This window comes from Myotis myotis, unplaced genomic scaffold (genome assembly GCF_014108235.1).
Source record: "Myotis myotis isolate mMyoMyo1 unplaced genomic scaffold, mMyoMyo1.p scaffold_m19_p_1, whole genome shotgun sequence".
In the NCBI taxonomy this organism is placed as follows: Eukaryota; Metazoa; Chordata; class Mammalia; order Chiroptera; family Vespertilionidae; genus Myotis; species Myotis myotis.
The window spans coordinates 200,026,557-200,038,514 of record NW_023416313.1 but is presented as its reverse complement, the minus strand read 5'-3'; the positions used below and the strand labels follow the sequence as shown (position 1 = coordinate 200,038,514).

At 44.8% G+C, this 11,958-nt stretch overlaps 2 pseudogenes; both read left to right on the top strand.

The window, feature by feature from the left end:
• The first annotated feature begins 9,020 nt into the window (after window positions 1-9,020).
• Window positions 9,021-9,964, top strand: LOC118664801 (annotated as a pseudogene).
• A 56-nt stretch (window positions 9,965-10,020) lies between these two features.
• LOC118679327 lies at window positions 10,021-11,011 on the top strand (annotated as a pseudogene).
• The last annotated feature ends 947 nt before the right edge of the window (window positions 11,012-11,958 follow it).

Sequence of the window (11,958 nt, the reverse complement as noted above, 5' to 3'; positions counted from 1 at the left end):
ATGGGAATTCCCGTTATAAACCCCCGAGGGGGGCGGGGCGGAGCCCGATGGCCCTGATTGACGGGCCGCGAGGCCCGTAGCAGCCGCCCCTCTGGCAGGTGAAAACCAATGGGAGAGAAGATAGAGGGGCGGCTCGCGGGCCCCCCCGCCCCCCCCAAGAGGAGAGACACACAGTTGGTCCCCTCCAGTGGGCTCTGGCAAGAGGGATGGAGAGGAACTTTCGGCCCGCCCTGCTGTCCGAGGAAGCCTAAGAGAGCGGCAGCAGCCCTAACCTACCAGAACGCCCACCCAGCTAACAGCAATGCCTTAGGCTCGTATCGATTTCAGCACAAGAGTTTGAGCTGCCACAACAGCCCAGTGAAATAGACAGGGAAAGTCTCCTAGCCCCATTTTTCTGATAAGGCTACTGGGGCACAGAGGCGCCAAGACATCTGCTTACCCACTGTTTCAACACCAAGAAGAACTGGGAAGTCACTGGATGACCCCTACAGGGTAGGCTGTTTCTGGCGTTGGGAGTGGGGAGTGGGCACATTAACTTCTTTCAAAGAAGCTTCCAGAAGGTGACACCTAAGTCCTACAGCAGTTGTCCCAGGACCGGAGAAGTGTCAAAGAGACAAGGTGAAGCCCTGCTTGGCATCTGCCTCCTGGGACCAGTGGCCTGTGGTGGATCTGGGATTGGAACCCAGGCATTCTGGCTCCCGGCCTTGAACTGGAGGGCCAAGGGATAGCCTCTCCGTGGCCTGGGAGGGGGATCAAAGGGGCCAGTGTCTCCTGGTGGGGGAGAGGGAATCTGTGGATGCAAAGACCCCAGAGATGGGTCAGAGGAGGGAGGGGAGACCCCCTCCTGGGTGCCTGACGCACTTGAATAGGACAGCGCAGCAAAGGGTCCAGTTGGATGTTGGTAGGTTCTGCCCAGGGTGGTCCCCAGAGGGCCATCTTGGGAATAGCCAAGCCTCACACCAGCTCCAAACCAGTACAGTCGCCCAGGAGAACCAGGTTTCTCTCTTTGTGTGGCGCACAACCCTTAGAGTTTACTCCCGTTGGTATGGACCACCCACTTCACAAGAAAAAATTCTTTTCCCGACCAGACTAGAAACAGCACCAACGCTTAACTCCTCCTCCTTGTCTGGGCCTGCGAGGCCTCGACAAAGGTTAGCTCTGCTCCCCTACGACTTCCCTCCTGGGTTGTACGAACAAGCTTCCCACCCTGTAGTCAGTTATTCTTCCAGAGAGCAAACCTGGCTGCACCACTCCCTGCCTAAAAGGCTTCAACTCTCCCCAGCACCCTCAGATCAAACAGCCTGAACTTGATGCAGGAGCACTAACAGTGTATGTACTTGCAGTTCTCCAAACAAAAAAAAATGAAGAACACCTCTAAGAGAACTGCCTAGCTTCCTCTGCTGGGACACAGTGCAGTGGTCAGACCTGCTCTCTGGAGCTGGACAGGATGGGTTCAAATCCTGGGTCTGCCACCTAGTGGTATAACCTTGCATGAGTCACTTCACTTGTCTGGGATCCAATTTTCCCCGCTGTAAAAGGGATAAAAATACCATCCACCTCATGATTTGTTTTCGGGGGGTTTTAAAAAAGATGGAGTATATAAAGCCCTTAGAATGATTATGTTGAAAGTATCACCATCTGGCAAGTAGTAGATAGATTCAACTTCACAGGAAGTAAACGGATACTCCATGAGACTTGCCTGCCTTCATTTGGCTGGTGAATGACATTCGAGATTCAAGCCCAAGTTTTCAGAGTCTAATTCTGCCTCTCCCATATGATGACTGTAATGGCCCATCTTTTTAAATAAATAAATATATATATTAATTTAGAGAGGGAGAGAGAATTAGAAACATCCATGATGAGAGAGAATCATTGATCGGCTGCCTCCTGCATGCCCACACTGGGGATCGAGCCCGCAACCCGGGCATGTGCCCTGACTGGAAATTGAACCATGACCTCCTGGTTCATAGGTCGACGCTCAACCACTGAGCCTCGCCGCCGGGGCTGCAAAGTCCCATATTAAAAGCCATAGGATTAGACGATCCCCGTGTGCTCCTTGGGAATTTCTTCAGTGCCCTGCGAGGGAACTGAGGCTGCTGAGCTTCACTGAGCTCCAGGGAAAGAGCGTGGAAACAGCAAGGGTCAGCCCTTCCTGGAAACGGCCCTTGCAATCTGGCACCCTGGGAACGCGCCCAGCTGGACTCGTGACACTTGTCCCGGACTCCTGCGCCTCACGCAGCACTTACATCAATTCCCGCGTGCCCACCTAAGTGTTTACCCAACCAGGGCTCGGCAGGGTGGAAATGTTACCGCTGGGCTCAGAAGCCTGACGGGTTTGTCCTGACTCTACCACCTGGTTATCTGCACCCCCATCAGGCTGGTCAACTGCTTTCTGTTGCTGGAATTATTGAGAGAACTGTTGGAGTAAGTAAATATGCTTGAGACGGCCCCCGTCTCTGGCAGCACCAACTGCCCAGGGAAAAGGCATTGCAATAGTCCTTTCCATCCATAACACCACATGCTGCCTTCCAGCCAGGCTGCTTGCTTCCAAGTAGTCTCTGGTCCAAAAGACTGCATTATTCTGGATTGCAACCCTGTCGCTCCGTTTAAAACATGAGCAAGAGCTTTCCAGTTACTTTGCTCAGCAAGTATTTCCTTTCCCTCTGGTTGGCATGCGGGGCCTGTTGAAACCATGGCCATCTTTCAAATGATGCATTTTCTTCTCCAGAAAAGGTTAGAAATTCCAGAGGACTGTTAGTCCCAAAGAGCGTCGCTTTGCCAGGCTCGATCTTGAGATCCAAGCAAAGAGTGAAATTGACAAGTTTCTTCTTTCCCTGGAGGCCAGGCTAATAAATAAATCTAGCTATCCCAGCATCTGGTCTGTCCAGTTTCAGCCATACCTCTGGTCCTGTGGGACTTCTATTTGCAAGGGGATAGTTCAGTAGAAGAAAAAGAATACTTTATATCCCGTATTGAGGCCTAAGGGCCTCACATATTTAGTGCTCGCTAGGAATGCCCATTTCAAATAAGTCTGTTTCTGCCTACTCCAGAGGAAGCTTGCCTTGTCCTGTACACAGGAATAAGACCTCCCCGTTCATTTTAACAAGCACTTTGCTGCATCTCCTTCTGTGCCCAGCATATGCCCATCATTACGAGGGACCTTTGGATGCACACCCTGCCCTCTGACAGGTTACAGTCTAATTAAGAACAACACACAGCAGACAGGTACTTGGGGACCACATTTGAGAGCGAAGCCTGAGATGTGTTACAGGCACTCAGAGAGCGGGGGCCCACTACAGAGCCAATGGATAGGGGAGGTCTCATGAAGAAGGTAGATCTGGAATGGGGCTTTGGAGAAAGGGGCTCCTATCATATAAATACACCTTGATTTCTGTTTGCTTCACTTGTGACAACAGCTACCAACAGAAAAAGGTGAGTTGCCTCTAAGGTCCGACTCTTTTAAAATAAACTACTGAGCTCAGAAGCCTGGGACACCAAGAATCCTGGGTTCTGTTTCCGGGTTTATAAATAACTTGCAGTAACACTTGGCATTGGCTGGGGGAGTTATTATTAGTCCCATTATGCAGAGGAGGTTCACCCACAGAAGTTAACCTTACCAGGTCAGTCCTTAAATTTTAGATATGCATGACCACACACACACACACACACACACACGGTGATGGATGTGTTAATTAACTCAATGGGGGAGTCAATTCACACTGTACACACATATCAAACCACTTTAAATATCTCACAGTTTTATTTGTCAGTTACACCTCAATAAGGATGTAAATATGCATGACAAAAATAATTATAGTGACAATTTAGAAGCTTATTTCTCTCTTTTGTACCCAAACTCCCTTCACAGTGTAGTGTGGTTCCTTCTAACCTAGGGTCCTCTAGTATCACTCTGTCATTCTTAATGAGCAGCTTCTGCCTCATGGTCCAAGATGGCTGCTCAAGTCTAGCCATCACATCTGTTTTCCAGTCAATGGAGAGGGAAAAGGGGGAAAGAAGAGCATGCCTCTATTTTGTTGTTGTTGTTGTTGTTGTTGTTGTTAATCCTCACCTGGAGATATATTTTCATTGATTTTTAGAGAGTGGAAGGGAAAGGGAGAGACAAAGAGAAACATCTGGTGAGAGAGAGACCCATCAATTGGTTGCCTCCTGCACTCACCCCAACCAGGGCCAGGGAACCTGCAACCAGGTACGTACCCTTGACCGCAATGGAATCCTGGGCCTTCAGTCCACACAGGCTGATGCTCTATCCACTGAGCAAAACCGGCTAGGGTGAGCATGCCTCTGTTTTTAAGAACACTTCCCAGAAGTCACATTTAATTGTATCTATTGGCTAGAAGAACGTAGTCATATGACCACATCTACCTTCAAAGAAGGCTGGGGGATGGGAGAGGAATGTTCTTAGCTCAAATAGGCCAAAGGTATTCAGTAAAAATCAGGGTTTATGCTGCTAAGGAAGAATAAAATACTGGGACCACTAGAGTAGGGGCTCGCATTATTATGACAGCTTGAGTTGCCAAATGAAAGAACCATGGACAATGCAGTGGAGTCCAGAGGGTTCAGTGTGGCTTCCCTCTAGCTCTGCATGTCCAGCTGAAAAATACTAATGGTCTTAGAGCTAGACACCCAGACTCTTTTTTTTAGATGTAATTGACATATAACATTGTATTTGCCCAAGGTGTATAACATAATGATTTGATATTTGTATATATTATGAAATGGTTACCACAATAAGTCTAGCTAACATCTGTCACCTCGTAGTTACAATTTTTTTTCTTGTGATGAGAACTTTGAAGATCTACTCTCTCGGCAACTTTCAAATATATAGTACAGTATTGTTAACTGTATAGTCACCATGCTGTACATTCTATCCGCAGAGTTTATTCGTCCTATAAACTGGAAGTTTGTACCTTTCGACTCTCTTCACCCGTTTTGCCACCTCCATCCGCCACCTCTGACAACCACCTAGCTGTTCTCGGTATGAGCTCAGTTTGTTGTTGCTTTGTTTTATTTTTAAATGTCACAGATCAGTGAGACTATACTGTATCTATCTTTTTCTGTTATTTCACTTAGCATAATGCTCTCAAGGTCCATCCATGTTGTTACAAATGGCATGACCTCTAATTTTTTTATGGCTGAATAACATTTTACTGTATGTGTATGCCACATTATTTTTATCCATTCATTCATCAATGGACACTTAGGTAGTTTCCATATCTTGGCTATTGTAAATAATGCCGCCAAGAACATGGGTGCAGGCACCTTTTCAAGTTAGTGTTTTGGTTTTCTTCCGATAAATACCAGCAGCAGAGTTGCTGGATCACATGGTAGTTCTATTTTTACCCAGACTATTGATGCCACAAAAAATTTACTTCTGGTATTTCCCTCTTTTAGACACCTTCAAGCGGGAGGAACCAAGAACATACTTTGACAAAGCTCAAGCCACATGGTGCCAGGGTGGCAAGAAAGGATCCTCTTAAAGAGACCCAGTGGTCTATTATGATCACCAAGAATAATCCACATCTTTGTGAAAATATTCTTGGCGATCTTCTGTATTCATGTTTCTATTACTTTCCCTCTTCCACCTACCGAGGAATCTCTCTCTTCATTCAGTTACTTTTCTGTGACCCGGTTTCAAAATTAGTAATAGTAGTAGTAGTAACTGGGAGGGCTTAGCAAATGCCAAATATGCAGACCTTAAACACACACTCTGGCATTTACTCTATGAGGTAGGTGCCATTATTGTCCCCATTTTACTAAGAAAGGAACTGAGATTTGGGGGAGGCTACATAACTCACATAGCCAGAAACAACTATCAGACCAGAACTTAAACCCAATCTACCTTGTGCTACCAGCAGCTGAACTTTTTTGCTAAGCACTTTTTCTATGTTTTCTCATGTCCTCAGGCCCAGCCTGTGGAGTCGGTATTATTAGTCCCATTATGCAGATGAAGAACTGAGGCTTAACCACAAAGATTAACCTTATCAAGGGTGGTCCTTAAACTTTACGCACACATCACAAGTTTTGGCATCCTCCTAAATCTATTGGTTTTAAGAGTCAGAAGCATATGCTATATTTGCACTTGATAGTTTGTGTATTACTGAAGGCTGACTCCTGTTTCCATGTGTATGGGTTTTCCGCACTCACCTGCTTTGATTTTCATTTGTGGGCGTCATTGGTTTGTATTGTTTACACTGAAGCCCAGGAGGCAAGGAGCCTTTTCCATGTCTTCACAGTTGGGTCCTGTGAAGGCCCAACCGTGTAATCACCACAGTTGGGTACTCCACAGAAAGCATTGCCAAAAGGTCCTCTTTCCTGTAAATCATCCAAATCCATTGACACTGAGACAAACTAGTCAATCAAACAAATGTCATTGCATTCCAACAGTGTACCTAGTATTGCACTAGCCACTGGGTACACAATAAGGACAAAGGGAGAAGGTGATTAACCTCAAAGAGCTTACAGTTTATTGGGAAGACAGACATTATGCAACTAATCCTATATAAAAGCCTAATATGCTAAGTATCCAGTCGTCCAGTCAGCCATTCAACCAATCAGAGCGTAATTTGCTAATGATATGCTAAGGCCGATCAACCACTCGCTATGACGTGCACTGACCACCAGGGGGCAGATGCTCTGACTGGTAGATTAGCTTGCTGCTGGGGTCCGGCCAATCAGGACTGAGCAAGACGGCCTGGAGCCCTCCTGTGGTCCCTCCCCGGCTGGCCAAACTCCCATGTCCCTCCCTGGGCCCAGTCATGCACTGGTGGGGTCCCTTGGCCTGGCCTGCACCCTCTCGCAATCCAGGACCCCTCAGAAGATTTTGGAGAGCCTGTTTTGGCCCGATCCCACAGGCCAGGCCAAGGGACCCCACTGGTGCATGAATTTGTGCACTGGGTCTCTAGTTATTAATAATTCACTAATTACAAGTGTCCACAGAACTGCAAAGATGTACAGGGTATTTTGGGAGTTATTAAAAAGATGCCTAACTCGGTCTGGAGGGTTAACTTTCCTGAGAATATGATGTTTAAGCTGAACAAAGAGAAGGGGGAAAGCGTTCTGGGCACAGCAAACAGCATGTGCAAGAGCTGGAGAGAACATGGAAGTAAATTTTCGACTAACAAGATCACTCTTATCCCTTTAATTCTCAGTAATTCAGAAAAAAAGAGTTACACTATTTACTATCTGGGTCTGATGGACTCATTTCATGTTTTAATATACTAGCACAGAGACAAACCAGTCAAACAAATTTTATGTTTTTTTAATAGTTTATTGATTTTTCAAGAGAGGAAGAAAGAGGAAGAGAGAAACATCAATGTGAGAGTGCAACATGGATAGGGGCTTGAGCCTGCAACCCTGGCATATGCCCTTGACCAAGAATCAAGCCTGCAACTTCCCAATGCACAGGATGATGCCCAACCAACTGAGCCATACCACCCAGGGCTATGTTTTTATAGCTTTAAGTCATTTTACAAATAATTTACAGAAGTAGGAATAAAGGGATACTATATTCATTATCTATTGCTACATATCATTAGTCCAAAAACTTAAAACAACAAACATTATATCACCATTTCTATGGTTCAGGAATCTAGGAATGGCTTAGCTGGGTGGTTCTGGCTCAGGGTCTCTCATGAGGCTGCAATCGGGGCCAGCTTCATAGGCGTGCAACCTATGTAGCCACAAAAAGTCTCACATTTGGCTTAATCCTCTGCTGTTGATGTCTTGAAATTTTTAATAATTTTTTAACAAGGACCCCCCCATTTTTGTTTTCCTCTGGACCCCATAATTTTTAAATATATTTTTATTGATTTCAAAGAGGAATGGAAAGGCAGAGAGAGAGATAGAAACATCAATGATGAGAGAGAATCATTGATCGGCTGCCTCCTGCATGCCCCCAAACTGGGGATTGAGCCCTCAACCCAGGCAGGTGCCCTTGACTGGAATCAAACCCAGAACCCTTCAGTCTGCAGGCCAACACACTATCCACTGAGCCAAACCAGCTAGGGTGACCCCATAATTTATGTACCCAGTTCTAGTTGCTGCCAACCTATCAGCAAAGGATTACCATCATCTATGGCTAGAAGACCCACTTCCAATCTCAGCCAAGTGGTTGTTAGCAGGCCTCTATTCCTCACTGGCTATTGGCTGGATACTTTCATTCTTCTCCACGCAGATCCTCGCAATAGGATAGCTGGCTTCTGCCCAGAGCAAGTGATCAATGAGAGAGGCCAAGATGGAAGCCAGTCTTTTATAACTTAATCTCAAGAGTGACATACCATCACTTCTGCCATATTCTATTTATCACATAGACCAACCCTGGAACAATGTTGGGGAATATATATGGGTGTGAATACCAGAAGGCAGGGATCAGTGGGAGCCATGTTGGAGGCTGAAAAATCAACTTTGTTAGAAATGTTAATAAGAATTTAAATATAGCCTGGCCAGTGTGGCTCAGTGGTTGAGCATCAACCCATGAACCAAGAGGTCACCAGTTCAATTCCCAGTCAGGGCACGTGGCCAGGTTGCAGGCTGGATCTCCAGTACAAGGTGTGCAGGAGGCAGTCGATCAATGATGTTTCTCTCTCATCGATGTTTCTATCTCTCTATCCGTCTCCCTTCCTCTCTCTCTAAGAATCAATAAAAATATTTTTTAAAAGAATTTAAATATAATAAACCCAAAATTTTATATTTTCCTAGTTTTGATGGCCATCATCTTTGCTCCATAATTATAAAACATTTTCATTTTCAGATTGATAAACATAATATCTTCAATCCATTTCATGTTTTTATTTCTACATTATATATTTCCTCTTTTTATACACACCTGCCTTCGGCATTCGACTATCACAAACCACTTCAAGTAAATGTTGGTGCACAAAAATCTAAACGATCACTTTTGTTTTTGTCCGACATTTTATCGAGGCAGCAGTGGTAGCAGCTGTTCAAGTTTCACCCTGCAGTCCAAGGACAAGAAGAAGAAAGATGCTGACATGTGTGAGTGAAGTAGGGAGCAGACAAAGCAGGTACTAGTGGAAAGAGTGGTCCTTGGAGAAGCCACCATGCAATCTGAGGAGGTACAGAGGAGACGCTTCAGGCAGAGACTGATGTTGAAGAACACTTTGGCTAAAGAAATGCTCTCCGAGTTCTTGGGCACATGTATAATGATCGTTCTCGGATGTGGCTCTGTTGCCCAATCCGTCCTCAGTCGCGGAACTTCTGGAGGAGCCCTCGCTGTGAATGTTGGCTTTTCAGTAGCAGTCGGAATGGCCGTTTATGTGGCTGGGGGTGTCTCTGGTGGCCACATCAACCCTGCTGTGTCTTTTGCAATGTGCCTCTTTGGGCGGATGAAATGGTTCAAATTTCCTTTTTATGTGGGAGCCCAGCTCTTGGGAGCCTTCACAGGGTCCGCAATCCTCTTTGGTGTTTACTATGATGCATTTATGTCCTTTGCTGGTGGAGAACTGTACATCGCGGGAGAAAATGCAACAGCACAGATTTTTGCAACATACCCAGCTCCATATCTGTCTCTGGCAAATGGGTTTGCAGACCAAGTAGTGTCCACCATGTTCCTCCTCATGGTTGTCTTTGCCATCTTTGACTCCAGAAACTGGAGCGTCCCCAAAGGCCTGGAGCCCGTTGTCATCGCCCTCTTGATTCTGGTCCTTACTACCTCCATGGAACTGAACTGTGGCTGTGCCATGAATCCAGCTCGAGACCTAGGTCCCAGGCTTTTCACTGCTTTGGCGGGATGGGGTTTTGATGTCTTCAAAGCTGGAAATAACTTCTGGTGGATTCCTATCGTGGGCCCTATGGTTGGTGCTGCCATGGGAGGCCTCATCTACGTTCTTTTCATTGAAATCCACCATCCAAACCTGAATACAGACTTTGAAGCAGAACAACCGAGGACAAACTAGAGAAACATGAGTTTAGTGTGGAAATGTAGCGGCGTGTTTAGTTCTAAGTTTACAATTGGCTGAGCTGATGTTCTCTTCCGGAAAGATGGCATCCAGGTGTCTATATATTCATGAGACTGGGGTAGATCTTCCCAATTTTCTCTGCTAGCCATTTGGGACACTTGATTGGAAAAGCATCTGAATAAAGTTTTGAAAATACTGACCTCTTCTCTACCAGTTCCCCCTGCCTTCAGAGTAACATGGACTGTCTCATGAAACAGACTTCTCTCCACCCTGTTTATTTCATTCTTTCATGTGAATTCTTTTTGCTGAGTGAGCACTGATAACTTGAGACTTCAACCTTGGACTTATTTGGATAGTCTCAACTGCATTATCTGTATGAAATAGCATCACCAAAGCCTTATTTTCAAATCCATAAAGGTTACATTCTGAATATTAAAAATAAAAAGAAGGAGGAGGAGGAGGAGGAGGAGGAGGAGGAGGAGGAGGAGGAAGAGGAGGAGGAGGAGGAGAAAGATACTGGAAAGTTGGCCAAGAAAGACAAAGACCCAGTGAACAAATCTGGGGGCAAGGCCAAAAAAAGAGACATGGTCCAAAGACAAAGTTCGGACAAGCTCCATAATCTGGTTTTGTTTGACAAAGCCACATAGGACAAACTCTGTAAGGAAGCTCCCACTATCCGCTTATTATAATGCCAGCTATTGTCTCTGAGAGACTGAAGACCCCAGTTCCTTGGCCAGGGCAGCCCCTTCAGGAGCTCCTTGGGTAAGGACTTATTAAACTAGTTTCAAAGCACAGAGCTCAAATAATTTACACCAGAAACACCAAAGGTGGGGATGCCCCAGCTGCTGGTGAAGGTGCAGGAACAACAAGTCCCATCAGCTATACATTTTGAGAAATAAAACATCATTACATTTTAAAGATCTAAAATATTAAAGAATATTGTCATATGTCTTCTTAGGAAAACAGAAAGCCTTAGATTCTAGTCATAAAACGTTGTATAATTAAGTTCATCTGGTTGAGTAACTGCATGAAAATACCATAATTCCTCTTTTTCCTTAAAAACATATTCTTAATTCATTGAAAATCATCTAGGATATCATTGTCTAAAGATTCATAAGCTAAGATTTCTTTTACACAATCAATTTCACCACAATCATTTGCTTATATTCTAGAGTGCTACATTAATCTTCTGGTTTATGTAATACTGTAATTATGAAAACTCATCCTCTACCTCTCTTTGCCATTATAGGGAGAAAAGGAAAAATTCGGCCTTTTCAGTTATATCAAATGAAACTAAAAGCAGACCACAAAGATGATGTCTCCAGTTTTCTTTTATATCTTCTTGAAAAATTATATAATACTTTAGGCAGTGAATTAAGAAAACTGGAGGATGATAAAATACTGATGGTTTACTATACGATTGCCTCATCCTTCTTGGTAATTCCATCGTTCTTCAGTTTCCTTACTACTTCAGTCTTTTTCACCATAGTTGGGAATAATTGATGAATAATGATAAAATCATTCCTAGGTAGACAAAAATAACCATTTCACGACACAAGAAAAAATAAGATCACTAAGATCTCATACCTTACATTTATAAGAGAGTTCCAATGCCCTCATATCATAACTGCAAGATAGAATGAGTTTTATTCTATCTTTAAAAAATAAGTAAATACTGTTTTTGTGCTTTGGAAAGTATCTTAAAAGCCAAGAAGTAGTAACGCTTTACAAAAATGCCAAGTGCTTAGTCTAGCCCCTTAGACCACTTGGTCATCCTGACACGTTTCAAGTGCTTTAAAAAAATCAACTAAAATTGGGCCCAGTGGACCCTGGATGGAATTAACACAACCGATCTACTGGATTTGGGAGAAGTGGCACCACTAACATGACCTGAAGCTGACACTATTCCTGCCTCACCCACATCGCCTCAGCCCACAAGCATCCTTGCAGCTCCCTAAACTCCTAACACCTCATCTTTCTGCCTGCGGGCTTCCTTTGGCTACAGGTGCCTGCCTGCTCA